This window comes from Miniopterus schreibersii (assembly GCF_964146895.1).
Source record: "Miniopterus schreibersii genome assembly, chromosome: 10".
NCBI lineage: Eukaryota > Metazoa > Chordata > Mammalia > Chiroptera > Miniopteridae > Miniopterus > Miniopterus schreibersii.
Genome location: NC_138110.1, coordinates 68,785,758 through 68,811,469, shown reverse-complemented (window position 1 = coordinate 68,811,469; position 25,712 = coordinate 68,785,758). Strand labels below are relative to the sequence as shown.

General features: G+C 43.4%; 1 long non-coding RNA gene across 2 annotated transcripts in view; it reads left to right on the top strand.

Moving 5' to 3' along the window:
• The window catches only part of LOC308563265, a 104,709-nt gene that overhangs the window by 66,265 nt on the left and 12,732 nt on the right, over window positions 1-25,712 (top strand). For both annotated transcript variants that reach the window (XR_013999765.1, XR_013999766.1), the window contains exon 3: window positions 3,025-3,134. This is a non-coding gene — a long non-coding RNA (uncharacterized lncRNA). The remainder of the gene's footprint in view (window positions 1-3,024; window positions 3,135-25,712) is intronic.

The following is a 25,712-nucleotide window of genomic DNA, read 5'->3' as shown; positions in this document are numbered from 1 at the left end:
CCTCTTTCCAAATAACCCAGGAAGTTAGTGTGCTTTAATTACTCACTGAATACCTTAGCCCTCTATATTTTTCTTGGTATTGCTTGAATTATCTCTGGTTGTGTGAAAAATGCCATTCAACATCTTTTACTAAATTCTGTGCAAACTATTGTCTGTATTACACTCCATTCATTTCTCTCTCTCTCAGGGCGTATTCCTCTTTCTAAACCACATTCTCTAGTAGTTACTTCAGTGAAGATCTGTGGGTAATAATCTCTTTTCCTATTTTTATTTCATCTGGAGTCAATTTGTTTCCAATTATTGATTTTGTTGCTGTCTTTCTTTGAATTATCTCCTCACATTATGGAGTTTTATAATTAAATGGAGGCTGTGTGCCTCCTCTCTATCCCACCCTGTGTTTCACAGTTTTGCAGGTTTATATTCGATCTCTTTCTCTGCCACTTCCTAAGAACATTTAGTTCAAAACTAGGCTTCATATTGGTAGTTCAGGGCTGCCACCCTACACCAATTTTGGAGTTACTATGTATTCTGCTACCAAGTCAGCAGTTAAGCCAAAGTCCAGGTTGAAGGACTTTATTTCTTAGAGTTTCCTGCTACACAGCTTTATAGAAATGGTAGCTCAGACAGTGGTTTTAAAAGCTTATTTCAGCCTCTTTTAATGAATGAGGAAACCTCACACTTGCTTCTCTGATTTTAAACAGTACGTTTGAAGAGTGAGTCTCGGGACACTTTTAGTCTTGTTACCTCAAGGGAACCCAGATTTCTCCATCTGAGATGGAGCCTGCAAACTCAATCCCAGTTACTCCTTTGTGTTTACTACCATTTCTAGTCTTCAGAGATATTTATCTCAATTTTTAAGGTGACTGTGTCATCTTAAATTTCTCTTTTTAGGTGTCATATGTTGTATCAGTCAGCTATTGCCGCATAACAAAGCCCTCCTAAAAACTGGGTGGCTTATTATAATAGTCATTTATTTTTTCTCTCGTGCCTGGGGTTTGGCTGTGGTTTGGCTAACTGGAATGGGCTCAGCTGGGCAACTCTGCTTCATGCTGCAGGAAATGAGAGGTAGGAATGAAAATCCTGGCCTTTTGATCCTCTTGCTATCTAGTCTCCTATTGGTGTCCCCTACTCTCCATTAGCCAAAGAACTAGTGTACCATTGATAAGTCCATAAATGTCAGCCCCTGGGGCACAGAGCTGGGTAGAGAAGGGGAGAAAGGTCAACAGAGGCTATTCAGCACATGGCCCAATGGAAGTCATAGACAACTGGGAGACATGTGGCATGCATAAACAGAAAACCAAGGCTCACAAGTCTCAAAAAGGGGTAGTCACTCAAGACAGATTTTAGAAAATCACTCTCTTTGGGCTTTTAGAAATATGAAACTCTTGGCTCAGTTGGAAGATACAGAGGCAAAGGGGACACAGTATATCCAAGTGGGCAAATCCTGTTCCCTTTGAAAGGTTGTCTTGCGCTCAGAGAGATAATGTACGTTTTGGGCTTTTTATTACTTAGGTCTCATTAATCTAGTGTTTTGTACTGAAAAGAATGAGAGAAGGGCAAACTTTCTCATTCAGTGAATGCTGGAATAGCAGTCAGGAAAGCTATTGAGTTCCAGCTCTGTTACTGTCAAGTTTTGTGACCTTGGATAGTTCACCTGTCTTTCTGAGCCTTCAGTTTCCTCCTGCAGATAATGAGGAGGTTGAATCAATGCCTTCACAACTATTCAGTATTTATGGCTTATAGATGAGATGAATGGCACTTGCAGTTTTTAAATTAAGAAATACTCAACACTGACTACCCATGTTCTGGTTTCTTTCCTGAATCACTCAAGCTAATGGGAATCTTGTAAAAGAACTTTACATTTTCTATAAAGTTCTCATAGCCACCCAAGGCAAAGCATGGTTTGATGATGGTAAAATGAAAAGACTAGAAGCCTGTAAATTTAGATTTTCAGCGTGTATTCTGATTTCCTGGCCTCATGGACATCCCAGTAATTACTTAGAATTATGCATAATTTACCTACTTCTATTTTCTAAGAAATTGTCTGTTTGAAGGCCAAAGTTTGACAATTTATTGGTTTGTCCTGTAAAATAAATTGGGGACATCTGGGGCTAGAGTCTTTAATGTGTGCAGTCGGGGCCATAGATGTGAAGTTGCCTCCTATTTATAACTGAGCAAGCTTAATTGTTGCTTTTCAATCTAAATAGAAAGGCTCTGTTTACTGCTGCTTTTAATTGTAGCAAGCTCGTGAAAAGCATGCGGGGCCTCTTCAGTAAAGACAATTCAATAAAAGCCTTTTGTCAATAAATTATTATGGCCATCATGAAAACCATGCACCACATTCAGATATAAAGCAAAAAACAGCTCAGCTTCTCCTTGGTTGGACCCAGTGTAATGCTTGTAAATTTTCTCAATTCATTCTCTTTTTCTTCTGTTTTCATAGACTGTTAGAGCTGATCAGGGCACTGTGGATCTTCTTAATCTCTAGGCTTCATATTAGAGAGGAAAATCTGAGGTCCCTGTGCAGTGCTGACATGTGATTGTGTCGAGAGCCATAAAAAGTGAAGATCATCAGGGAAATCAGAAAGTCAAACCCCTTTCTTTGTGTACCTGGTTGGAAGGGGATCATGGTGCACATCAGACCTTTGTTTGGGGAGTTCTTTTTATAAAGTTCTTCTCAAATGTTTTCTACCAAATGCATGATTTTATCTTCAAATCCCTGGGAATTGAATAATAGAAGGATCCAAAAATCACAAACCCAACAGTGTTTGATGGGAGAAAGTTCCAAAAGGAGTTTCTTTGTGTAGGAAGGTAAGGATGAGTGGAGGATTGTATTTTTCAAAAATGGCCATGGCAATATTTTCAGGACTACATGTTCTTGCTGCCCCACATCAGTCTATTTCCCCTTCCCTTAAACCTGGACAGCGCTGATGGACGCCTTGGAGAGTAGAATGCAATAGAAGTGATTTTGAGTTACTTTTGAGGTCGGGTCCTAAAAGGTACTACGTGTCCACTCTCTTTCAGGATGCTGGCTGTTGGAACACAGCCACTATGTTGTGAGGGAGCCCAAGCCATGCGGAGAGGCCCCATGTAGATATTCCACTGAGGTCCCAGCTGACATCCAGCATTGACAGGTGAGTGAGACTTTGAGCTGCTCCTTAGTAGAACCGCAGTTTGGTTCAGGTGTCCCGAAAGACTCAGAGCAGTCCCCTCAGCTTCGGGAATGAACGTGACTGGAATGAATGTACCCCCTTGTCTATAATCGGTTTATGAAAAGTCATGCGACCCAGTTCTCACCAAACATAAGTGATGAGAGATTATTTGGTGCCTGTTTGGGGAAGTTCTGCCTTGCTCCTAAGAGCAAGCTGATCTTTCTCTCCGTGTTTGAATGAAGGCAGATCAATCACATTCTCCCCTGGTGAGAACCAGTCTTAAAAATGAAGCTAAACATGTGAATAGTAAAGCCAAGAATTGCAGAGAACATAAGCCCCAGATAATAATATTGAGATGCTGGATCAACCAACTCCTATTATGCTTTCTATTAAATGAGCTTATATATTCACTCATTTAAAAAGCTACAATATCGCCCCTTATTTTCAGTTTTGCTTTTCAGGTTTCAGTTACCCAGTCAATCATGGTCCAAAATATTAAATAAAAAATTCCAGAGATAAACAATCCAATAAGAATTCATAAGTTTTAAATTGCATGCCATAGAGTAGCATGATGAAATTCCGCACCACCCCATTCTGTTCTGCGCAGGACGTGAATCATCCCTTTTTCTAGTCTATCCACGCTGGATGTGCTACCAACCTATTAGTCACTTAGTAGCCAGCTCAGTTATCAGATCAAGTGTCTCAGTATCGCAGTGCCTGTGTGCAAGTAATCATTATTTTACTTAATAATGGCCCCAAATTGCAAGAGTAGTGACGCTGGCAATTTGGATATACCAGAGAGAAGCTACAAAGTGCTTCCTTTAAGTAAAAGATCCTGAAAGGAAGGAAGGAGGAAGGGAAGGGAAGGGAAGGGAAGGGAAGGGAAGGGAAGGGAAGGGAAGGGAAGGGAAGGGAAGGGAAGGGAAGGGAAGGGAAGGGAAGGGAAGGGAAGGGAGAAAGAAGGAAGGAAGGAAGGAAGGAAGGAAGGAAGGAAGGAAGGAAGGAAGGAAGGAAGGAAGGAAGGAAGGAAGGAAGGAAGAAAGAAAGAAAGAAAGAAAGAAAGAAAGAAAGAAAGAAAGAAAGAAAGAAAGAAAGAAAGAAAGAAAGAAAAAGCGAGCGAGCCCGGCCGGGCGTGGCTCAGTGGTTGAACATCGACCTGGGATCCAGACGATCAGGGTTCGATTCCTGGTCAGGGCACATGCCCGGGTTACAGGCTCGATCAATGACTCTCTCATCATTGATGTTTCTATCTCTGTCTCTCCCTCTCCTTTCCTCTCTCTGAAATCAATAAAGACATATTAAAAAAAAAAAAAGAAAGAATGAAAGAGAAAGAAAGAAAGAAAGAAAGAAAGAAAGAAAGAAAGAAAGAAAGAAAGAAAGAAAGAAGAAAGAAAGAAAGAAAACTTGTGTACTGAGGTTGCTAACATCTATGATAAGAACAAATCTATTCATAAAACTGTGAAGAAGTAGACAGAAATTTGTGCTAGTTTTACTGTCACACCTCAAACTGCAAATGCATCTTATTACAAAGGCATTTTATCATCTCACATCCTCACAAGAAGGCTGAATACAGTACAATAAGGTATTTTGAGCGAGAGAGCACATTCATGTAATCTTTATTGCAGTATATTGCTATAATTGTTTTATTTTATTATTAGTTATTGTTGTTAATCTCTTACTGTGCCTAATTTATAAATTAAACTTTATCATAGGAATGTAAGTATAAGAAAAACATAGTATACATAGGGTTTGGTACTATTCACAGTTTCAGGCATCTATTGGGGGTCTTGGAACATATCCCATGGATAAGGGGGCTACTATAGTTTAGAGTGTATTGAAAAAACTAATGGCTGCAAAAAGGATCCTAGTATTTACAAATGCTCCAATGAAGTAAATAATTTCTACCCTCTGCCCCCAAAGGTAACCAAAATTTGCTTTATCCCTTCTATCTCTGTCTCCTTAGGCTATAAATGGCCAAATGGTTTCTCTCTCAGATAAAGGACCAGGGGATGAACTCTGTGCAATCTCTCCAAACCAGTCCTTAAATAGAAAATGCTGGAAGTGCTGTCTTGGCCTTAAAGGGGTCTGTGTTCTATTACACAGACTAAGTGAGGCTATTCAATAGTATGATTTGTAGCAGAAGGGAGAACAGTTGGCATGTTCTTGGCCTCTTGGGGTCTGACTCCTCTCTTCCCTCGTCCAAGATTATTCTTTGATTATATTGTAGGGATTTAATGACTGATGGTGAAAATAAAATTAGGTGGTAATCTTAGTCCGGCAATTATGTTCCTGAACTACCAGCAGAAATGGACTTTGAGGCATTTTTTTATATACAGAAAGCTTTCAAGTGTCTAATGTTTACATATAGACTTGATTCATACTTCTGTTAAATATCTTTTTCAATTTAGTTATTTGTGCCTATTATCAACTCTGGGAGGCAACTGTAGCAGATCTTGTCAACGTCCTTGTACAAATAAAATTGGACAGGGAGCGTGACTTCATTTTTAGGCTGTTTCTGTTGTGATAGACACACTCTGTATGATTTCAGTTCTTCTAAATGTGTTGAAGTTTGTTTTATGACCCAAGAAATGATCTATCTTGTATATACTCTGTGGGCACTTGAAAAGAATGTGGATTTTGGTGCTGATGGGGGGAGGCGCAGGATGCTTCTGTGGATGTTGATTAGGTCCTGTTGGTTGATGGTTTGTTGAATTCATATATATCCTTTCTGACTTTCTGTCTAGTTGTTGTAAGAAATATCAAAAGAGGGGTGTTTAAGCATGCAGTTATAACTGTAGATTTGTCTATTTCCCCTTTCAGGCTAAATCTTCCCTCTTTCTTTTCCTCATAGCATTTTGTGTTGTCAGGAGTAACAGATTTCTCTCATTTGTATGAGGAATCGGTAGTTCTCATTTACATTCAGAGAAGAACGGCAGTACCTTTGCAAGCCACACGAAAGCACACAGGTTTGTTCTAGAAATGGTTAGTACCCCTTCAAGGTAGAAGATTTTAAAGCCTAGAGAAAGTTAAGTATTTATTGTAAATTCTGTAATCCCTATTTACACAAGGGGAGTTGTCATATTTCCAGGAAGCGTGTCTTTTCCTAGACCAGCTCTGTCCCTGGATTCAGAGGAGCTGGGGTAGGCTTTATTTAAGATTTTTCTGTTTCTAGTCTCATCTAGGTAACCAGCCGATGATCTAGTTTGACTCAGCGTGAGGGAGGAGCCTGAGCCTTATACCCACGGGGGGGGGGAGGGGGGGGCAGCAGCGAGCACTTTTTGAGCAGCCGCCTTCCTACTAGGCACCATGGGTACATCTCCTTGTTTGAGGCTTATGACAACCCTCGGACATTGCTGCTGCTATTATCTATCATCTTCCCTTTCTAGACAGGGAAACGAAGACTCAGGGAGGGAAAGTATTTTCAAGAGTTACTCACGGAATAGATGGGCGCCACTTCTTGAACCCTGCCAGAACCTGCCAATTACAGGAGAACGGCATCATATCCATGCCCCCTCACCCCCCACAAAAACACACTTTTTTGAAATTAAAAAAAAAAAAGAGATGATATGGAGATTTCCTAACATCCAGTATGAAGAACTGATCATTGCTGACATTTTGTCTCATTTGGTTTAAGTATTTTAACTAAAATGTTAACTCTCCTTGGCTCTCCCTCACTTCCACCCTCACCCTACTGCGCCCCCTTTCTACTCCCACCTCCAAGAATAAATCTCTACTATAAGTTTATTATTTTTCCTTCTAGCCCATTTTTTTATACATTTCAAAGACATCTCTGGAGGTAGAAAGCTTCTTCCTCCCGGGGTTCCGTGAGTCCCACTCCTTAGAAAATGCCCCTTTGTGCTTTGTCTCTGCCCCGACCCCGTGGTCTGTGATATTGCGGCCAAGGGCTCAGACAGAGCAGTGGTCTTGGTAGAGCTGAAGCAGCCACCACTGCTGTGGCCGGCACATCCTTTGTTCTCAGCTCGTGCTGGAAATTGTTCAGTTCCAAGGACAACTAAGAACATTGCCTGGCATCCTGTTTCCTGAGCCACAAGGCAACTTGAAATGATGCCATCTAGTGTCCCAACCTTTGCCAGCAAGAGAACTGAGCACCACCCGAAATAAAGCAAATGGATTTTTTTTTTTTTTTAAAAAAAGGTTGTTTTGATTAAAATAACTTAAAACTGAAGCTTGGGATGTTTCAAATCACCATTGGACTACAGAGGATACTGTAGCTGTCTTATCTATATTTTCCTACCCTTACCACTTCAGGGCACAGTGGGCAGCCACCGGCTGCTAATACCTGCATTTCTTTGCCAAGGACTACCCTGACCTCTCAAGGCACTTTGTCAAGCGTGGGAGATTAAAGTCATGGGGGATAGTGTCCCCTGGGAGCAGCCCTCAACAAATGACTGATAAAAATTGATGTGTAAATATCCCAGCTCCCTCCCTCCGGTAAGATAACAAAAAGGCATGTGTCCAACATTTCCAGAGTTTCCCAGTGGAACTGAGCTCCAGCGGCCCAGAGCGCTAGCTGGCTTGGTCTGCACGCTTTAGTGGCTGCTGCCCGGTGTCTTCATCCACCCCCCTCACATCCTTCATTTCCCAAGTGACCAAGTAAACCATTTGCTGAGGAATCTTTGTCTCAAGGTCTCCTCAACTTAGAAAACTCTTCTGTGGTAGTTGTAAAACTAGCCACAAACCTTTCCCCTTCTCTATATTTTTACATTGTGATGTTTTGGAGAGTTCTATCGAGAAGTGGGATGGATGACCTTGGGTCTTGCTTTGGCCAAAAACATGGTGGAAGCAATGGCATGGCAGTCCCAAGCTGAAGCCTCAAGGGGCCTTGACACTTCTACTTTTTCTCAGAGTCTCATGAGCAATAATAAATGGTGCTTTTGTAAGCCACTAAGTACTGAATGATTTGTCATGCAAAAGAAACTAACTGATCCAACCCCCATTTCACATCCCTGTGTAAGATCCTCTTTTGTATGTATTTCCTTGAATGAGAGTATTGTTTTCCTAAAAAAAACATCTTCTCAGGCACAGAGAGGTTAAATGATCTTCCCAGAGTTGCCCAACAGAATATGGATGCCAGCTGCTGTCAGTATCCCTGGTTAGGCCTTTGCTCCAGGGCCTCTGTGCTGAATCACTGTGTCTGGGTTTGCCTGCTAGCTGCTGCATTTTCTCTCCACCACGGCTGTCAGCTGGGCTGCTGGTTTTTTCCAAAGCCCTCTTTTCACCGAGCTGTGAGGTAGAAAGCCACTGTGTTTTCACAGATTGTGCCCATGACATATGTATCTGATGGAGATTCAAGCCAGCAGAGCTGGCCTGAGATGGAGAGCTCACCAAAAATACTGCAGTTTCTGGATGCTGGTGAATTTATGGAGCTTCAGATCCAGCAAGATGCAGAGTAAACAGCATTGACTAGAGTGAGCTCCCATGCTTAATCCTAGCTTTGCCTCTGATGTCTGCAGTCCCTTTCAGCTCTAAAATGCCAGGATTTGAGGACTGAGTAGAGCTTCATGCAAATGCAAAGCCAAACAGCATAGGGTTAATTGTCTAATTTAATGGAGTTCTCCAAGTGGGGTCTCTGTACCTGCCACATCAGCATTACCTGGGAACTTGTTAGAAACGCAAATTCTCAGGCCCCATCCCAGGCCCTCTGAATCAGAATCTTTTGGGAAGAGGCCTAGCAATCTGCATTAACAAACCCTCCAGGTGATCTGAATGCAGGCTACTGATCTAGACTTGTGTTATTTCAAATGTGGCTCATAGCATTGGCGTCATCTGGGAGCTGGTTAGAGAAGCAGAAGCTCAGCACCACTCCTCAACCTCCTGAATCAGAATCTGCATTTAACAAGACCTGCAGGTGATCTGATCACATCAGAAATGAGAAGCCCTGGGTATAAATTCTGAGTCTCAGGCCTTGAAGATTGTGATTCACTAAATCTGGGGTGGGGCCCAATAATTGGCATTTCTCAAAAGCTCCCAGATATTACTGGTGGTTCAGGTCCAGGGACCATGTTGGATGGGCCAGGTACAGAAACTCAGGTACAGAAACTGGGTAGGGAGACTCACCAGGGCAGGAAGCCCCGGATGCCTAGCAAAAGGCAAAACTGGGAAAACAAGAACCTTGTCCCCAGGGGAACCTACCCTCCCCGGCATATCACTGGTCAAGCGGTTTAGACCCCGTGAGCATTTCCTCCCTAAAGATAACATCTAGGCCTCAGTTGTATTTCAGCTCCAGGCCCAGAAAAACAGCAAAACCAGACAAGGGGCACTTTGGCTGCCTCAGGATTAGGTACAGAGACTAATGACCCCCTGCCCTGGCACCAACCAATCAGTGGAGACCATGCCTCTGAAAGAGCACACCCAGAAAGCTGATGAATATATTGAGACCCTCCCCTGAGACATCCCCTAAGATTTTCACCTGCAAGAAAGATAAATACAATCAGGAAAAAGGACTCAGCACGCCCTCTTGCTCAGGGGAGCACACCAGGGCCATCTCCATCCCCCGTTTTCCCTCCAAGGGGACCCCACAAGACTTGCAACCAGGGGAGCAATGGCCAGCAGCAGCTCATCCCGGGCTTACCTACCCCCTGAACCTGTCTCCAAGGCCCCCTTTTCTCTGACTTCTCTGAGCCAAAGCAGCCCAGCCTACGCTCTCCTGTTACCTCCTCTATGCCCTTCCTCGTTTCACTCTCCTAAGTATATTTTCGTTGCGGTCAATAAATTCTTGCTTTCTTTTCTATACTTTGTCTCTTGATTGAAATCTTACCCTCAAGAAGACAAGAACTGATGTCTTGTCTCCCTGGTAACAACGGGCTCTCAAGCCGATGAAAGTTGGTTTGAGCGGCTCTGGACAGACATGCAGGCTGCGCACTGCTCACCTCCAGGAGGCACTATTCACATAAACCTGAAACCTAAAGCTAAGTAAGACAAGAGGCAGGGGCTGGCTAACGAGTGGGTTTTAGAGGAAACTGGGTTTGAATCCTAACTCTGCCACTTACATAGCTGTGTGATCTTGGCAAAAACATTGAATTCTGTGTCTCAATTTCCTCATCTGTAAGGTGAAGACTATCACACTGGCACCCAATGGTAGGCACATAAATAAGCCCAGGAAATGGCCATTCTTTCCTTTCAGCCAAGTGAACGGAAAGAGTCATCAGACTCATAGGTTCCTTCCCCTCGAGTCTCCTCCTGGCCAGTGGCCAATTGCCTGGTTTGGGCTGAAGGCCAGGTGAGAATGATGGGATTTTCTTTAGAGTTCCCGGGGGTCAGATGAAGGTGATACAGCAATAGCTCAGGCTGTTTATGTTAGGAACGCTTCCCAAGGGTTTGTAAAAATCAATTCATAAAAATGACCAACGTAGCCAATTTCAAACTGCACCGTGGGTTCACCTACCTACTGAAGTCATAAGAGACAATAGCAGTCACTGGTCTTGCCAAAGCTCTGCCATGCCCTGGGGGCTGGAGTCATGTGGAGGCTTGGTGAGGGCACCTTGGATGGTGAGGCAGGGAAATCTGCCCTCCTCCACATAAAGGATCCAGTTAGGCCCTTCCTGAGTTTTTGTGAGGAAAAGACAGTCCAGGATGCTCTAAAACAGACCTAAAGACCAAATTAAAGTATGTATTTGGGGTGAAAGGAGAGTACAGAGCAGGCAGTGAGGTGCTTTCAAAGCTCATTAGATAGAGACCAGGCAATAGTAAGAAGCCAGATGGACCTTGATAGTATCAGAAATTAGATACCCGTAAGTTTGCTTTTTGGATTTTTAGATGCAGCAGAAAAAAGAAAGAGAGAGGGAGGGAGGGAGGGAGGAAAAGAAAGAGAAAGAAAGAGAGAGAGAGAGAGAGAGAGAGAGAGAGAGAGAGAGAGAGAGAGAGAGAGAGAGAGAGAGAGAGAGAAAGAAGAAAGAAAGAAAGAAAAGAAAGAAAAGAAAGAAAGAAAGAAAGAAAGAAAGAAAGAAAGAAAGAAAGAAAGAAAGAAAGAAAGAAAGAAAGAAAGAAAGAAAGAAAAAGAAAGAGAGAAACAAAGGAAAGGATTTTTTTCTTCCTTTTCAAATTCAGGGCTGGTGGAATCTCCAGGAGGTGGAATCAGGTGGGGGTTCAGCCTAGGACAGCCGCTAGAGGGCCTCAGAGATCAGGAAAACCGCATGGTGTTTCCCAGGAGAGGTTCCGAGAGCCATCAGGCCTGGTCTGGTTTCGAAGTTCAGCATGAACCTAATTCCTGAGAACTTTCTCAGAAGGTGTTCACCTTCCCAGAAGAAAGAAGTAGTCAGCTCTATTAGGGAAGTTAGATAACGAATCTACCAATTTATTCACTGACAAATGATTTCTGCATCCAGACCCTATTCCGTCCTAGGTGTGACAGTACAGATGAGGGTGTAGGACTTTTGTAAGAGTCTCTAACTGAAAAAAGCCTAGTGTTAGAGCTCAGCGGTGGAATCAAGGACAGGCTTGAAAGGTGTAAACTGTGGTACCTCATCACTTCCATTTCTGCCCTAGCAAACAGAAAATCAAAAGTAAAACAGCATTTTGCTAAGCAACTACAGCTTTGAACAAAGTCCCACTGACCCAATGGGACTAGATTGCCACATATCAACTCATCCTGTGTAGAAATTCTAGTGCTGTACTGATTGAGGCTTTGCAATGTACACTGAAGCAGAAACAAAGGTGACCTCTACCATGGCTCCAAAGGCCCCGAAAGTATATAGTAAGACATAATACCTGTCAACTGATGGTCATTGGTGTCAACACCAACAGGAAGCCCCAATTTGGGGTGTGCTGAAGAAGGAAACTTTATTCAGTGCCAACAGCTCAGCTGTCAGAACAGCCTGGCTTTGGAACAGCTCAGCAGTGTTACAGCTCAGTGGTGCTACAGCTCACCTAGGAGGCAGCACCGCTGTGGGCAGCATGGCTTCCAGGTGGCCCTGGGGCCAGGCCCCTCTCCAGCTGCACAGTTCTGCTCCTATGCTGGCCTGTTCTGCTCCGGAGAGACATCGTTGGTGTTTCTTCCCTAATTTTTCAGCTCCAGCCAGGGAAACATAGTTTTCAACAGAAAGGGAAAGTGGGAGCTGGCTTATAAAGACAGAAGTCCTCACCCCTGGCCCCTGATTGGTCCATCCTCATGCAAATAAAAACTCCAAATCCTTGAAGTTTGATTGGTCCGAAAGGCACTGTCCTGATTGGTCAGTGAGGATGCTGATGTGGATAGAGCTGTGCAGCTCCAATTGGATGGGGAGAGCCTGGTCCTATTGGTGGGGTTTCAGGGACTCTGCAAAGGCTGGCTCAGATGGCAGGGACACAGGCAGGGACACAGGGCAGGCAGGCAGGTCAGTGCAGCTTCTCCCTGAAGTGCCCTTTGTGTGAGAGGCCAATGTGTAGAAATGGCTCCTGGGCTCTGTTTTGTTTGTTTGTTTGTTGTTTTTATTTTGAGCCCAGTTATCCACCAGGATCCCTTCTTAGTAGGTATCTCCTTTCTCAGGGTCTGCATATCACAGAAGTTTAGAAACTCACTTTCCCAGAGAGATCTAGACAACAGGAGCGGCTAAGTAGGAGGACATGTTAGAACATGACCTACCAAGGTGTGTTCCAGCCAGAGGAATTGTTGGTCATGGGAACGGTGAGGGCAGAATGTGCACTGCTTCATCTGCCAGCATCTGCTGGGGAGGGCGTCCCTCTCCCCACACTCATGCCTCTGCAGCCCTGCCAGCAAGGCATTGTGGCCAAGGAGGCCTTTTACCAACATGACCCACACCACCCACCCTTGTTCCCACACCGCCACAGCTGGCAGCAACTTTGTGAGTCAGGAAGATTGGGGTAGGAAAGAGGGGTTCCCTAACGCAGGAGAAGGGTCTCCCAGCCCTGGGTTTGCTCTAGGAGAGCTGAGTCCCCGATAACTTGCAAATATGGTCTCCTCGATGCAGAGAGCTTCTGGAAATGCAAAGAAATAGGTTGGGTTTTAGTACATTTCCTTGGTTGTAGGAGACAGATGGATAGAATAAATGAGATGAAACATTATATTAAGCAATATAATATATCCCTTTCTAATAGAAATTCCCTTTGCAGAGGCTAAAAGCCCAGCAAACCTCTTACATCCCAGTTTCCCACACATAAAAGGAAGAATGTTGTCCCTGTGAGACTCTCTGTTGCCGTCTGGATCACTGTTGCCAGCCCCCCCCGCCCCCCCCTTTTTAGGCAGTGTAAGCGGCCACATCGATTCTCCTACAGATGCCGCCTTCAGCTTCTCACTCTTTGCTCCCTAGTTCCCATCACATCAAGTCCAAGCATCCTTACCTGGTTTCCAGGGACAGCCCAGCCCTTCCACCTAACACCCATCCTCTAGCCTCTCATCCTGCTGGTCATCTCACTGTCTAGTTAAAAGGGTTCCTGATATTGATTCCTCTGGACATTTGCAAACACTATTCTCCTTGCTTGGGACCCCTTTCCTTCTTTCTGGCAAATAAGCTGAACCAAAGATTGAAATTCTGAAGCACAGAATCTCCTTTTTTTAAGCATTCAAAGGTTTCCTGACCCAAACAAACAACAAAACTAAACAACATGATCTTTATCCCAGAAAGCTGAACATTTGATGGCTTTTCAAAAAGACTTCTTTGTAAGTCAGGAATGTAAATGTTCCCTGTAAAGCATGTGCCAGACATTAGCGTGCTTGCTCTCAGATCCGTTCGCGCATTCCCCCTGCTCTCTCCCGCATTGCAGGGAGCTCATCCTGCGAGCTGCAGTCCTCAGGCTTCCCAGGCAATTGGCTTCTGGCTGGATCCAGCCCGTGGGAAGCACAGAGACACATAGGACAGCAAAGGGAAGCCAGGGAAGAGCCAGCGCCTCTCTTTCTTTCTTAAGATGCATCGTCTTTACTAGTGGCTTTGTGTCCTATTTTCCCAGCCCTTCTCAAATGGCCCTTCATTCTATGACATTACATCTAAACATTTAGAAAGTGCATACAGGGTCCTATTACAAATTAATTATGCATTTATTATCTATAATAATAGATATCTAATAATAATAGATAATTATCTATAATAATTATAGATAATATGTTAAATAGGTTATGAGAATACATATTAAAATGTAATTATGGTTGATAGAATGGGGTTAGGAATGTAGCTGGGGCTTATGGCTAAAGGCAACCTGATGCTCAACGGTAATAAAGATTTTACTCTTTTATAAAGCAGAATGAAAGGCCATATGCAAAGTGTTAATAGCTGTTAATTCTAGATGGCAGAAAAAGAAAGAAAAGAAGGAAAGGAAAAAAGAAAACCCACATTTCTACACACACACACACACACACACCCACACACACACACACATTCTTACATAAGATTTTTCAAGAATTATTTAGATATCATAGCTGTATTAGTTTTCAGTTGCTACTGCAGCAAATTATTGGCTTAAAACATGGACTTATTGGCTTAGAACAACACATATTTATTATCTTACAGCCTAGTGGTCAGAAGCCTGACAAGTGTCTCACTGGGTGAAAATGAAGGTGTCAGCGGGACAGCAATCCTTCCAGGAGAAAATCTGGTTCCTTGTCTTTTCCAGCTTCTAGCAGCCAGCCACACCCCTTGACGTGTGGCCCCTTCCTCCATTTTCAAAGCCAGCAAGATGAAATGTCTTTGACCATTTTTCCATAGTCATACTTCCCTTTGATTGCAGCTGGGAAAGGTCGTACGATTTTGAGGACTCGTGATTAGGTTGGGCCCAGCCAGATAACCCAGGAAAACTCCGTGTCTCAAGATCCTTAACTTTGTTTTCAAATCCTCACCTGAGGATTTTTTCCCCATTGCTTTTTAGAGAAAGTGGGAGGGAGGGAGGGAGGGAGAGAGGGAGGGGGGAAAGAGAGAGAGAGAAACATCGATGTGAGAAAGACACATCCGTTGGTTCCCTCCCACAAGAGCCTCAACTGGTGCAGGGATCAAACCTGCAACCCAGGTTTGTGCCCTAGGCTGGGAATCAAACCCGAGACCCTTCGGTGCGTGGGCCAATGCTCTAACCACTGAGCAACACCAGCCGTAACTCAATCACATCTGCAAAGCCCCTTTTGCCATGAAGGTAACATATTCACAGGTTCTGGGGATTAGGATGTGGGCATTTGAGGGGAAAGTCCTATTATTCTGGCTGCCATGATCATTTACAGCAGGAAGACGTCCTTCACCTGGAAAGTAAAGGCTTTGTAAGCCCCTTCTTCATCTAGCATGCTATCTTTCCGAGGTAACTTTTTATTCAAGCTCAGGTCCACGGCAGTGAGGGTGTTCATCTCTTGGTTATGCATGGTCCAGCAGGAAATTTGCCATCCATGTTTACAATAGAAGACAATGAGGAATCTACAAGTCCATTAAGATGGTTTTTACCAGGAGAGCCAGGCAGATCTCAAATTAAAATTATGACAGACCTGTCTTGTAGAATTTCCCCAATGAAGAGATAAACATCGTTTGCCCTAATCGTTGCTTTGCTATATTGCAAATTGTTCTGGCTGTAATGACAAATTAATGTGATTCTGAGAGATACTACATTTTGCGTTGGATTACAGTGGCTCTGCTAGAAACAGGCCAATTTCTTATGAATGACAATTTTGCTGAACTGGTTAGTTGTTTAGGAACTGGGGCTTGGAACTAATTATTAGAAAGTGTTAATGTTCACTGACCTAGAATGAATAAGCCTTCCTTCCCAGTAGATTAACTTCTCTTTAAGAAAAGAGCTAATGAAATTCAGAACCTCCCAGAGATCACAAGTAGACACTTGATTAAGCAAACAAGTTAAAGCAAGAACTTGGTAGGGGTCATCATGAAAACAGTCCTCGTCAAGTTTTTTTCCACATTGCGTTGAGCAATTGCGCTCCTTGAGCAAACAAAGGAATAATGCATTAAAAGTTCAAGAATTTGAGTTTTGCAATCAACCATCAGAAGCACGCAAGCTGCCCTTTCAGTTGATCAAAGGGTAACAGCTTTTTGCCATCCTCCTCCAAGCAATTGTAAAGCTTTTGTCTGCTTTGTTTCTGAAAACGACTTTATCAGGTAGAAATTGTTCCACAGTTGAAGGTACAAGAAAGGGGACATTTCTCTGATTTCATAGCTTGCGTCAAATGTTGCTCACAAAGGTGGCAAAAAGTCTAGTATACTGCAGTTACTACTTTTTCCTGGCTTTTTCCTCTTTTTTGGATTCGTGGAAACCAGGACAAATGGGGTGTGGCTTCTGGGCTGCCAACATATGTATGACCCGTCCCAAATTGGGCCAGCAAGTTGTGGGCCACTATGATGTCAGCACCTGCCTTCTCTAGGCCTAGCTAGTGCTCTGAACTTCACAACTGCCCCCAAGGATGCAGGGCTTTGTGTTTTAAACGAATTCCCGTGCAGTTCCCCTTTCTGGGTGCTTCCACTATTGAGGTATGGCATGGGTTGAGCCTTCTAACCTACCATTCTGAGGAATCCAACTCCATCCCTGGTTTGGCTTCTCTTCCTGTGAAGGAGAAACTGAAAATCACCTTCTCGTTCATTCCATAAGAATTTATTGAATGTTGTCTTAGTCTGGGTTTCCTCAAAAGCAGACCCAGAGATAAGCAGTTTATTTGGGAAGTGATCCCTGGAAACACTAACAGGGAAGTGAGGAAGCGGGACAGGAAGGAAAGGCAGCCGTAAGTAAGTGACCAGATGGGCAACTGGAGCTCAAGCCCACTGGGGCCTCTGGGAGCCAGTGTGGAAGACCCAGGGTTGACTTACGCAGGGCGAGGGAACTGGGTTATATATCCACCAGCCCATAAGGTCCAGTGGTTGAGGCCTGTCAGAGGTTAGTTTCTCCTTCCGTCTAGTCTACTATGCTGAGGCCAGAGTGGCTTTCTGCTGTTTGGAAAGAAGCCCTCTGGCAAAGAGGTGCAGATCCTGGCAGTTGGAAGTACAGCAAACTCATGCTGCAAAAGGTAAGGCCTGCGGGCTAGTAATACAGAGTTCTAGCCTGTGAGTTAGGCATTTAAACAGGGCTGTAGAAAAGCCAAATTTCTTCAGTCAGAACATAAAGTAGAAGCGGCTATGTTTTGTTGACTGTGTGCTCAGAATGCTGCCAGGGGCTGCAGGGGAGCCGCAGAAGCAGGAGGCATGGTCTCTCCCTGATTTTATTTCCTACGTAGGGAAGAGGGATCTGACTTTACCATGCAACATGGGTGAATGGGCAAAATATGATGGCGCTATTGAAATAGGGTATGTGGCAGAACAGCTGCAATTGATAAAAGCTACAGAAACTGTAAAAAAGGAGAAAGACACCCCCCCCCCCAACTGGATTTATGGCTTAAAACAGCTCCATCCAACAGGGCAACTAATTTCACCTAACAGTAATCCCTAGCTTCATTATATGCTCATTGTAATATATCAGCATACTAAAGTACATCATGATCGAAAAGCCATATAAGGACACAAAATGACCCACAGAGCTCCCCTGAAATATCTCCACCTTGTTCCCAGCAAGATCCTGAAAATTCCTCCTCCTTATTGAACACCCTACCCTGCGGTTAAATGAACTTTAATAAAGGAAGCCAGTTTCAGTAAAGGGGGCCTGCTCTGTCTGTGGAATAGCCCGTTTTCTGTCTCACAGCTTCACTGATAAACTCACTTCCACTTTAAACTCTGCTGGCTTGTTTAATTCTTTCCTTTGCAAAGCCAAAAACCCACAGTGGGTCGCGAACCCTCAGGTCCCTGGACTCCTGGGATGCCTGCATCACTGTGGGCATGAGGGAGGTTTGGAATTCTTGGGAAAGGCTTCCTGAAGAAGGTAGGAAATAAAGGAAGAAAAGTGTTTGCAGAAACAGAGCCAAAGTCCGGAGAGTTAGAGGAACAGTGGGAGAGAGAGCGTGGAGACACAGGTAACCTAGCCTGTTGATAGACAAGAAACAAGCCCCATGAGACTGGAGTTGATGAAACATGTTCAAGAGAAGTGAGGATTTTCAAGCTTGACTGGTAGGGAAGGGCCAATACTAAAATGTTTCAAGTCAAAACAAAAAAGTCTGGCATTGTCATTGTCCTAGAGATGTCAGTCATTGCCGTAAGCCCATAACCCCTTTTGAAAAAGTCCACCTATGCCCCCAGTACTGCTGAAGATGTGGCCAAGTCATGGCAGATGACTCTGCTTCTGAGGCCACATCTGATTGGGGGGGGGGGGGGGGGCAGACACCTGACCCCAGATGAGCTAATCAGATTCTGGTGTTTTGTTTCTTCCCCCTGGCATTTGGACCCAGGGCACTAAGACACTGAGTTGGTTCTCTATTGAGCCAGGGTAAGAGTTGTGCTCCCTTAGTAAGCCACAGCCACGTGCAGATATATTACACTCAAGCATCACAGGGAACTCTGAACCATAGCAAAAAAGAGGAGTGGAAGTATGAGTGAATCAGAGGAGAGAGGCCTTGTGGCCTCAGCAAGTTAAGGTGACAAGTTAAGGTGACTTTCTAATTCCCCCAAGGCTATGGTGTACCTCTGGAATTTAGAGTCTTCTGTAAACTTTCCATTCAACCTAATTGGAGTGGGTTTCTCCTCCTTGGAAATCAAGGACCCTTAACTAAGGCAAAATGGTAGCCATTAACTTGCACATTGCCAGTGGTCGGATTTTAAGTCCTGTTGGTTGACGACATAGCTGGTGATCCCCAGAAGAAAGCCTTGGGACCAGAATTACATGGCAAATGGTTTGAGTAAGGGCTTCAGGGAGATGAAAGGAAAAGGAGAGAAGGAAGCCGTGGTGAATTCAGACCAAATCAGAGGAGCCTGCAGAGGGCACTGCCCTGGGAGTCCCTCCTGCCTCCTTCCTAAGCCCCAGGCAAGGGAGCTGGGCTTTACTCTCCACTTACTGATGTGCATGGTCCTGGGCAAGCGTGGAGGTGCACTGGGCAGCATCCTTGCCTCGACTCGTTTACAGTCTGGGCGGGGGAGACAAGCTTGCAAACTCATATAGGGGACTAGGAAAATGGCCTCTGGGTGGTGGACAGTCTGAAAAGCTACACCCAGAGGAGGTGCTGCATGAACAGTGAATAATTTAATATCTATGTGCCTTGTGCTCACCCCTTCTCCTCCCCCCCAAAAGGAAAAAAAATATTCGAATTTCTCAACAACATAAGCATGGCTGATTTTTCTCCCAGGGACTTCTTTAAAAAAAAAAATCTCTTCCAGAAAACTGAACTTCCTGAAAAATGACCGTTGAAGGAACATGGTAAGAACCTGGCAGGAGCCCAGTTACTACTGGGCAGCCTTGACCCAAGAAAGGGAAGGGTAAATATCAAACCCAGCGTCTCTAAGAACTTGTGTGTTTTTCTTTGTCCCCTAAAGGCATGTTTGCTCTTTCAAGCACTGGGAACTCATTGTTTAAAGTATTTTTGGTCCAGGCATCAGGCTGCCAAGAAAGCAGTGGGCATTTGCCCACGGTAGTGGGGTTGTTACCCAAAGTGACCTCTATTTAGTGTGGGAATTGTGAAGGCTGGACCAGCATCCACGAGGCTTTCAGGAGTCTTAAGGAATTAATGCGGATAAAACACGGAGCTTTTTCTTTGTATTGAGCAAATCATATGCCATATGATATCACTTCATTTTTTACTTATAAGCACGTGCTACCTACTGGTAAGTTTTAATACGAGGAATTCACTATTGCTAAAATTTGGCGTTCGTACATTTTAAATAGCGCAGTTTTGGAATTTATTGAGAATGGTAATTCAGGATCCAGTGAAACTCGGTTTTCACTAAATTATTTCACAGCACTGTGACATGTGCACCCAGGCAGCTGCTATGAACTCCCACAAGGCTGAGGGAAAGCACTGAGCAGTGCATCCCTGGTGGTGTATCTATAGTTTTTAATTGCTGCTATGCTTGCTTCTTAATTATCAGCCTTTGTTAGTTCAAATTCCTCTTAAGCTTTCTTTTCAATGTGGTTCCTTTTCTTCTATGGAAGATGCTGTTTTAGTCTGGGTCTCTGCAGAAGCAGGCTTTGACATAAGGATGTGAGTGCAAATAGTTTATTTGGGGGGTGAGTTCAGGAACTACTGGAAGGTGAGTGGGAAGTGAGACAGGGAAGCGAGGAAAATCAGTCCGGGGGTGCTAATGAGCAGAATGACTGCTGTGGGCAGCTAGGGCTCAGGCCCTTAGGGCTCTGCAGAGGCTTTGTATAACATGCCTCAGTGTTGCCCCACCTGGAAGGTGAGGATTGGGGCACTTAGCCAGCATTTCCCAACGGATGGTCCTGGAAGGCTGCTTCTGGAGGCACCAGCTCCCACATCTCCGGCCTGCCCTGCATGCTGAGTCGGGCCCCTGCAGCCAAAGCTGAGGCCTCGTCCAGGTGCTGACACGAGGCTCCCAGTGAGTCAATCAGAAGAGACGGCCAACTGGAGTTGGGCAGGGCACTGGGGGCTCTGAAAGTGTTTGGTATGGGTGCGTTTTCCCCTGAACAGTATTTGGGGCCCGTAGTTTCCCAATCACTTGATTTTGAAACACGTTGCATTCCAGTGGGCTGTATAAGCCCACAGTGCTAAGTGGTCAGGGAGAGCCTTATGGAAGGATGTGCTCTTTAAAAGGTGAAACCTGGAGGATGGCAAGAAGCCAGCCATACGAAGAGGAGAGGGGTCCTAAAATCTTCTGCATCAGCCTTCCCATTTAAATTCTGAGTGTAGAACAGGAAATTTAAATTTTGGATTGCTTGAAGAGTGATTTTTAGCAATCACATTCTCATTCAGAATAAAATTGTTTTTAGCTGTCTCCTCCAGGATAAACTTTCAAATTTTCCATTTGGTACCATTTCCACGTTCACGCCTCTCTCCTCTAGTCAGCTTCTCTGTGCTCACCCGATCCCATTTTCACCAATCACTGTTGTGACAAGCCTCATCTTTCATCCTCGGTTCCTCTAATTCGTTTAGAGTTACATGGAAATTGTAGTTCCTCAGAAAAAGAGAACATCTCATTCGAGACACAGAAAACCTCAATCCCCTCTAAAGATGGTGAGGGCAATTCAGATACCTGGGACTGGACTTGCTCAAATCATTCTGGTTAGAAACCTTCCCCCTTTGTCTTGCCTCTCAGCCAAAAGGCAATTCCATACCCTTCAAATGCTAGTCCTGAAGTGTGAATTAGGATCTTAATATTTTGGGAGCAACTGTGTGGCACTGGGACGATTTATATGCATCTGTGTAGGATGTCTTCCCAGAAGGCCGGAGTCACAGATATTTTTCTTGCTATGGAGTCACTGTCCACATGCCCGAGTCACATATTTTTTCTTTCCAGTGTAATACACTCCCATGGGACATGTGGCCTCATCCTAAGCATGTTCAATAAGCAGTACTAGAAAGGATGCATATTAAAGAATTATGAAGCTCGGATCACATAGTTAAAATAATTTCTTGAAATCAGCCAGATGGCAATGGCATCACTTGCCATCACACAGTGACAGTGTCCCCTTCTGTTACATTCTCCCATCAGTGGCATCTCTGATATTTCTGACTATTGGAAGAATCAATTTCTCCTACGTGTATTTTGAGTTACCTTCTCTGCACATTATTGGTTTCTCCCTCCCAGAGATTCTTCACAATTTGTGTGCCTTTGATGAAAGCATTTATTGTTTTTCTGTACCATTACGGATTATTTTCATCAACTTATCTTTTCTTGCAAAGGCTTTACAATGGAAGTAGACACCTGTAATCAGTTTGTAATTTGATATAATTTTCCACTGCCCTTTATTAATGACCTATTTTTTCATATCTAGCAACACAAAATTAGCTCTTAAATGAGGTTGAGGGAATAAAAGAATGAAATCATTGCTTTACAAGAAGATCCAACCTAGTCAAGCCATATGCAAACTTAAAATATGTGCATTAAAGGAATTCCAGGTTTTCTGTTTTTCTTACCTTGAATCTGAAATCTTATATCAACTTAGTTGAATTTGTTTATGTGGTACTGGGTAGCAAGAAAGAAAAAAGTAGTAATACATAAGCATATCTTTATATACCCATAGCAGAAGACAAACACAAAACCAAAAAAACCCAACCACACCTTACAGCTGTAAAACCTCTCCTCCAGTGGCTTTTCGGCCTTTAAAAAAAAAATACTTACAGTGACATCAAACTCATGGTCCCCTCACAAGGTTATTCAGACCAGTTTCAGAAAGTTCCAGTTGTTAAAGGCAAAAAATTTATTCAGGAGCCAAATTATGGACTGTTGTATGTGCTGTGCTAAGAAATTTGGATAGCTTTTTGTGTCAGTCATCTTGATTAAGGGACCTCTACAAATAAATCATGTTAGCAACACAAATGGAAAAAGAAAACAGTTTATATTGAACGCAATGCCCCTGGTACCTAAAACTCCTCATCTTCTATCCAACATTTCTGTTTATCCAGTTAGACAGCTAGTTGGACAACTGTCTCATTGACTTACTGTGAATGACCATGATTTAGTAGCAATGTTGTTCAGAAGAGATTTATTCTCCTTTCAACCTGTAGCTCTGATAAATCACGCTGACACAAATTGGTATTTTTCTTGTTATCCTGCGGTGGTTCCGTTGCCCAAGAAGGGTCTTTGAGCTGATCACCCTGAGCCATCTGCTCTCATATGTGATATAGTGCAGGTCCCTGTCTTCTGACTTGGAGTATAGGTCAAAGTCTTACTCGGGTCTCATACGATGATCCCTTTAAAGTAAGATCTGAAATATAATCTTATTTGCCTTGTTTAACCTCATATCATAAGACCGAAAGGAGATCATCAAAGCAAGTCTTGAGATACTGTCTTAATAATTTGGTAGGCATTTAAGGTTAGCCCATAAGTAGCACGTGGTGGGTAAGGAATAGTCCCAACCTCCTCGATATCCCCAGCATTCACCATCACCACTGCCTCACGCCTCCACGTCTCCATCTCTTCCCTCCCGCAGCCCGAGTGGCGCTCTCGCACCTGATTAGGTCGCTCTGTCACTTAATTGCCTCACTGCCTTTTGCATAAAACTCAGACCCTTAGTGTGGAATACAAAGCCAGTGCCAACTTCTCCCACCTCATCTCTCGTCCTGGTTTTCTCTCCTCCAGTCAGGGGGGGTTACCTTAGATCCTGGACAGAGTGTGCTCCCTGCTGGTGCTCTTCTTCCCTGTCTAGCTGCACCCGTCCCCCGGGGCGAGGCCTTACTGCCTGTCCTCCAGGAAGCTCGTTCCCCAGGACCCTTTATCCCCAGCAGGACCCCTTTATGTTCCATCCTACCGGTCCCATTGCATCCTGAGCTTATCTCGAATGCTCGCACTCATAATCCCTTTTATAATTGTTTCCTACTCTACCCCTCCCCCCCATATCTGAAGCTTTTGGCAAGAACAGGCTGGGTCTTTTTTTATCTGTAACTATAGGATATAAAACTTCGTAGTTGTCCCATATCCCAAATGCATGCTGAGTGCAGGCGCTCCTACTCAGACGTGAATAAATATCCTGCACTTTAGAAAATGTAATCATGCTGTTGAGGACTGTTCTACAGAAGACACCAGCACTCTGAAGAAGCTAAGTAATGGCTGCTTTTTGTGGAAGCGCTAAAGAATATGGTGATCGCTGATGGGTTTTCCCGGGGTTATGTTTTTGTTTTAATAATTTTTATATTTTCAAAATATAAAAATATATAGGTTGCAGTTATAATCAGGAATAAAGATTAAAAAACAGCATATATTATTTTGTATTTGCATTTACCTTTATGGCATATATGCAGAGCAAAAGGCCTGGGGTAAAGTCCTCAAGAGATTAACAGTGGTTTTCTTTAGGGCTGGAAAAACAGATGATTTTTTGCTTCTTTCTTTTAACTTGCCATTTTTTTCTGTATGATTATGTATTCTTTTTACAAGAAACAATTTTATTTCCAATAAGTACAAAAGTTAAATAAATTACATGAATTTAATTAAATTATACTGTCAAGTTATCTAGGCATTATTTTGAGAACTCATGAAAGACACTGTAAGAATAGAAACTTTAAAAAAGATTTATTTATTAAGAATAGTTTACTGATTTTTAGAGAGAGAGGAAGGGAGAGGGAGAAAGAAAGAGAAACACTGATGTGAGAGTGTAACCTCGATCGGCTGCCTCCTGCATGCCCGCTATCGGGGATCGAGCCCGAAACCTGGGCATGTGCCCTGACCAGTAATCAAACTGGCGACCCTTCAGTGACTGGGACAATGCTCCAACCAACTGAACCACACTGGCCAGGGCAAATCTTTTGTTAATGGAGAAAAATATGACTCTGGAAATTATAAAACTGGAAAATTTGCTTAGAACTTTTGAAAGTAAGTGTGTCATTGGGCTGGGAGAATACCTAAGTCCAATTGTGAATTATAGAATTGGTTTCTAATGCAATGTAACTATCTATTTCTGTTGCCAAATCTATTATCTTTTAGTACATGCTACACCGGAGATTAGGAATCCACATATTCAGCAAAAGATTTACCATGAGGAAGTAAAAATAGGTTTAGTCATAATTTATATAGGTGCATATTTATAGGTAGAAGATAAATGTTTGAAAAGATGGCAGGCACCAAGAAAAAGGAAGAAGCCAGTATTATTTTAGAATATTATTTGATTTTCTTCTTTAAACCCATATGCTTTGCATTTTTTTTACAAGTTAAAACTAAACACTACTTAAATATTTATCAAACAGCTGAGATTTCTCTGAATTGCATTTAGCAAGAGCTGAGTAAATCCGTTGCTTATGGGTATTTATTGAAAGGAAGATTAGGTATGTTTTTAGCCATTACTTTTGTAGAGTTTACTTTTGTAAGCAAAGTAATGTTAAGTTCTTAGAGGTTCTTGTGTATTGTCAATTATCACAGTCTGAAAATAGGATTTACAAACTCCATGATCAATAATTTTTACGTATTAGTAAATGTCATGGTAGATTCTTCAAAAGGTAACTTGTATCATTCAATCTGAAACGTGAAAATTAAATCCTAAAAGCTATACAAATGCTAATACTTGAACACAGATGTCCAATAATGCTTACCTGAAAGACGAAAACATATGTATTTAGCACTTTATAGTGTGACAGTTAATAGGCCAATTGCCTAGCATATATTATCCCATTGAATCCTCACCACAAACCTATGAAGTCAGTCTAGTAGTCAGGATAGTCACCAACCTACAATCTCAGTTGCTTATAACCCACCAAGTTCATTGATGGGCAGTTCTGGACCCTGTTCTACCCTCAGGCTGACCGAGTGGCCAGCAGCCGAGGGGCAGAAGAGCTCAGAGACTCTCACACCTTCATTTCAAAGCTTCAGACTAGAAATTGAGAACTTCACTTCCACTCACAACTCACTGTTCCAAACGGGCCATCTGGGAGCAGCCACTAGGGGTAGGGCAGGGAATGCAGTCCTACTGTGTGCCCAGGAGAGGTGGGAACTGGAAGTACTTGGCGAATAGCACTAATCACTGCTGCAGTAAGTGGTGTCCCTATTTTACACCCAAGGAAACAGTCTGAGAGGTCAGCTAGCCGAGTCACAGAGCTGGTAAGTGGAAGAGGTAAGATGCTATTGAAAGGCTAAGGCTGAACTTGAAGATCCACGCTCCTTTCCTTCCCTG